This window comes from Vicia villosa, unplaced genomic scaffold (assembly GCF_029867415.1).
Source record: "Vicia villosa cultivar HV-30 ecotype Madison, WI unplaced genomic scaffold, Vvil1.0 ctg.004831F_1_1, whole genome shotgun sequence".
NCBI lineage: Eukaryota > Viridiplantae > Streptophyta > Magnoliopsida > Fabales > Fabaceae > Vicia > Vicia villosa.
Genome location: NW_026706522.1, coordinates 35,495 through 41,008, shown reverse-complemented (window position 1 = coordinate 41,008; position 5,514 = coordinate 35,495).

Below are 5,514 nucleotides of genomic sequence, written 5' to 3'. Positions count from 1 at the left end.
ATTCACATGCTTATGCTATAGCTGTGTAATTTGTCTTTTGCCGTATGCTCTTTCTGATCGCAAATTCATATCATTTATATATGTTTTTGTCATCATCAAAAAGGGGGAGATTGTTAGAACAAGCTTTGTTCTGATCAATTATCTTAGTTTTGATGATAACAATTATATGAATTTTGCTTAAGATAATATGGTACTCTAATCCAATGCAATTTCCTTTTCAGGAAATATATAAAGAGTATGCATAATTCAGCGCTCAGAAGCTTTGACTCAGAAGGTTCAGCATGCAACATCAGAACATGGTCTGGCAAGACATCAGAAGATGGTCGAAGCAGAATCAGAACATGGGTCTATGGAAGCATCAGAAGAACATGAGATCAGAAGCACTGAAGTTCTGATGGTATCACGCTCAGAAGCACTTCAAGGTCAGAAGATCAGAAGATGCTTTGCACCAAGCTGTTTGACTCTGATGATAATCAAACGTTGTATTTACAAACATCAGATCAGAAGAAAGTACAAGTGGCAGGCTACGCTGACTGACAAAAGGAACGTTAAAAGCTATTAAAGGCAACGTCAGTAGACACAGCGTGAACAAGGCTCGAGGTAGTTGACAAAAGCGTATAACATTAAATGCAAAGCTGTACGGAACACGCAAAGCATTAAATGCGCTCAACGGTCATCTTCTCAAACGCCTATAAATATGAAGTTATGATGAGAAGCAAGGTTAACCACTCTGAACAACGCTGAACAAAATTATTCTGAAAGACTTGCTGAAACGCTGTTCAATTCAAAGCTCAGAAACTTCATCTTCATCAAAGCTCACTACATTGCTTTTGTAATATATTAGTGAGATTAAGCTTAAACGTTAAGAGAAATATCACAGTTTGTGATTATAGCTTTTAAGAAGCAATTGTAATACTCTTAGAAAGATTACATTAAGTTGTAAGTAACTAGAGTGATCGTGTTGATCAGAATACTCTAGGAAGTCTTAGCTTGTGTCTAAGCAGTTGTAATTAGAGTGATCACGTGGTGGTCAGGATACTCTAAGAAAGTCTTAGCTTGTGTCTAAGCAGTTGTTCCTAGAGTGATCAGGTTGTGATCAGGATACTCTAGAAGACTTAGTTGCGGACTAAGTGGAAAACCATTGTAATCCGTGCGATTAGTGGATTAAATCCTCAGTTGAGGTAAATCATCTCTGCGGGGGTGGACTGGAGTAGTTTAGTTAACAACGAACCAGGATAAAAATAACTGTGCAATTTATTTTTATCTGTCAAGTTTTTAAAGCTACACTTATTCAAACCCCCCCTTTCTAAGTGTTTTTCTATCCTTCAGAGAATGCTTCAGTAAAAGATGGCTGGTGAATCTCAAGCAAATCCAACTCCATCTACATCTGGCTCTGTTGAGCAATACAATGGTAACAATGGTTATACTAGACCACCAGTATTTGATGGTGAAAACTTTGAATACTGGAAAGATAAACTGGAAAGTTACTTTCTTGGTCTGGATGCTGATCTATGGGATCTTCTGTTGGATGGTTACAAACATCCTGTTAAAGCTACTGGTGTAAGGCTCACGAGAAGCGAAATGAATGATGATCAAAAGAAAGATTTCAAGAATCATCACAAATGCAGGACTGTTTTGCTGAATGTTATCTCTCATGCTGAGTATGAGAAGATATCTAACAGGGAAACGGCCCATGACATATATGAGTCCTTGAAGATGACTCATGAAGGAAATGCTCAAGTCAAGGAGACTAAAGCTCTTGCTCTAATCCAGAAGTATGAAGCCTTCAAGATGGAGGATGATGAAGACATTGAAAAGATGTTTTCAAGATTTCAAACTCTGACTGCTGGATTGAGAGTTCTCGACAAAGGCTACACCAAGGCTGATCATGTTAAGAAGATCATCAGAAGCTTACCCAGAAGATGGGGTCCAATGGTGACTGCATTCAAGATTGCGATGAATCTTAATGAAGTTTCTTTGGAAGAGCTGATCAGTGCCCTGAGGAGTCATGAGATTGAACTTGACGCCAATGAACCTCAGAAGAAAGGTAAGTCTGTTGCATTAAAATCTAATATTAAAAAATGCACTAACACTTTTCAGGCTAGAGAAGAAGATCCTGAAGAATCAGAATCTGAAGAAGAAGATGAACTGTCCATGATCTCCAGAAGGGTAAACCAACTCTGGAAGAGCAAGCAAAGGAAGTTCAGAGGCTTCAGAAGTTCAAAGAAATTTGAACGAGGAGAATCTTCTGGTGACAGAAGATCTGACAAGAAGAAGGTTGTCTGCTATGAGTGCAATGAGCCTGGACATTACAAGAATGAGTGTCCGAAACTTCAGAAGGAGAATCCCAAGAAGAAGTTTCATAAGAAGAAAGGTCTTATGGCAACATGGGATGATTCTGAATCAGAATCAGGATCAGACTCTGAAGGAGAGCAGGCAAACTTTGCGCTGATGGCGACAGAAGATGATGGATCAGAATCTACATCAGAATCAGATTCTGAAGAGGTATTTTCTGAACTATCTAGAGAAGAGTTAGTTTCCAGTCTAACAGAGCTTCTTGAATTAAAAGCTCATCTTAGTATCAAATACAAAAAGCTGAAAAAGCAATTTGAATTTGAAACTAAGAAGCTTGAGTTGGAAAATTCTGAATTAAAAGAAAAAGTTTTAAAATTATCCAATAATGTTGGATCTCCTTCTGATTCAGAAAAATCCACTCCTAGTCTGAATCATATTCTAAAAGAATATGATTTAAGTTTCAGGAAGTTCTTATCTAGAAGTATTGGTAGAAGTCAGCTAGCTTCTATGATATATGCTGTGTCTGGAAACAAGAGAGTTGACACTGGTTATGAGGGTGAAATCCCATACAAGCTTGAATCTGTGGATGATATGAAAATATCATACAAGCCTCTGTATAACCAATTTAAATTTGGCCACTCCCATGATATTAAGCACACATCACATGCACAAAGTTTTCACATAACACACACCAAGAAGCATGTGACACAACCTAAGAAATATCATGGAACTCAGAATAAGAAGTATCATACTGTTCCTCCTGTTAAATATTTTGATAAACCCAAGTTCAATCAGAACTTGAGGAGAACTAACAAGAAAGGACCCAAGAAAATGTGGGTACCTAAGGAAAAGATTATTCCTATTGCAGATATCCTTGGCGGCAAAGAGGACAGAAAGCAAAATGTCATGGTACTTGGACTCTGGGTGCTCGCGACACATGACGGGAAGAAGGTCTACATTCCAAGACCTGGTGCTTAAACCAGGTGGAGAAGTCAAGTTTGGAGGAGATCAGAAGGGCAAAATCATTGGCTCTGGAACCATAAGTCTTGGTAACTCTCCTTCCATAACTAATGTACTTCTTGTAGAAGGATTAGCTCATAACTTATTGTCCATAAGTCAATTAAGTGACAATGGTTATGACATAATCTTCAATCAAAAGTCTTGCAAGGCTGTAAGTCAGAAGGATGGCTCAATCCTATTTACAGGCAAGAGGAAGAACAACATTTATAAGATTGATCTTTCTGATCTTGAGAAGCAGAAGGTGACTTGTCTTATGTCTGTTTCTGAAGAGCAATGGGTCTGGCACAGAAGATTAGGTCATGCTAGTTTGAGAAAGATTTCTCAGATTAACAAACTAAATCTAGTCAGAGGACTCCCAAATCTGAAATACAAATCAGATGCTCTTTGTGAAGCATGTCAGAAGGGCAAGTTATCCAGACCTGCATTCAAGTCTAAGAATGTTGTTTCTACCTCAAGGCCATTAGAACTCTTGCACATTGATCTGTTTGGCCCAATCAAAACAGCATCTGTCAGAGGGAAGAAATATGGATTAGTCATCGTTGATGATTATAGCCGCTGGACATGGGTAAAGTTCTTGAAACACAAGGATGAGTCTCATTCAGTGTTCTTTGAATTATGCACTCAGATCCAATCTGAGAAAGAGTGTAAAATCATAAAGGTCAGAAGTGATCATGGTGGTGATTTTGAGAACAAATTCTTTGAGGAGTTCTTCAAAGAGAATGGTATTGCCCATGATTTCTCTTGTCCTAGAACTCCACAGCAAAATGGAGTTGTAGAGCGAAAGAATAGGACTCTACAAGAAATGGCCAGAACCATGATCAATGAAACCAATATGGCTAAGCATTTCTGGGCAGAAGCAATTAACACTGCATGCTATATTTAGAATAGAATCTCTATCAGACCTATTCTAAATAAGACTCCTTATGAATTGTGGAAGAACAGAAAGCCCAACATTTCATATTTCCATCCTTTTGGATGTGTATGTTTTATTCTGAATACTAAAGATCATCTTGGTAAGTTTGATTCCAAAGCACAAAAGTGTTTCCTTCTTGGATATTCTTAACGCTCTAAAGGCTACAGAGTATACAATACTGAAACATTGATTGTTGAAGAATCAATCAATATCAGGTTTGATGATAAGCTTGGTCTTGAAAAATCAAAGCAGTTTGAGAATTTTGCAGATTTTGATATTGATATATCAGAAGTTGAAGAATCAAGAAGCAAAGCTGCAGAAGCTGGCAGTCTCAGAAGCAATGGATCAGAAGATCAAGTTGCTGCATCTTTAGAGAATCTGAGAATTTCTGAATTACCAACTATCAGAAGATCACCTAGACTTGCTTCAGCTCATTCAGAAGATGTAATCCTTGGAAAGAAAGATGATCCCATCAGAACAAGGGCATTCCTCAAGAACAATGCAGAATGTCAATTAGGTCTTGTTTCTTTGATCGAGCCAACTTCTGTTGATCAAGCTCTAGAAGATCCAGACTGGATAATTGCCATGCAAGAAGAACTAAATCAGTTTACAAGGAATGATGTATGGGACTTGGTTCCTAGACCAAAAGGATTTAACATCATAGGTACTAAGTGGGTTTTCAGAAACAAGCTAAGTGAGAAAGGCGAAGTGGTAAGAAACAAAGCCAGACTGGTTGCTCAGGGTTATAGTCAGCAAGAAGGGATTGATTATACAGAAACCTTTGCACCAGTGGCCAGGTTAGAATCTATTCGTCTATTAATTTCTTTTGCCACTCAACACAACATCACTCTTTATCAGATGGATGTTAAGAGTGCCTTCTTAAATGGTTACATAGATGAAGAAGTTTATGTCCATCAACCTCCTGGTTTTGAAGACTCCATGTCTCCAAATCATGTTTTCAAATTAAAGAAATCATTATATGGATTGAAACAAGCTCCCAGAGCTTGGTATGAACGTTTGAGTTCTTTCCTTCTGGAAAATGATTTCACTAGAGGAAAAGTGGACACTACTCTCTTTTGTAAAACATTTAAAAAGGATATTTTAATTTGTCAAATATATGTTGATGATATTATCTTTGGAACATCTAATGCTACACTTGGAAAGGAGTTTGCTGAGTCTATGCAGGCTGAATTTGAAATGAGCATGATGGGAGAACTCAAGTATTTCCTTGGGATTCAAATCAACCAAACTTCCGATGGAACCTATGTTCATCAAACGAAGTATGT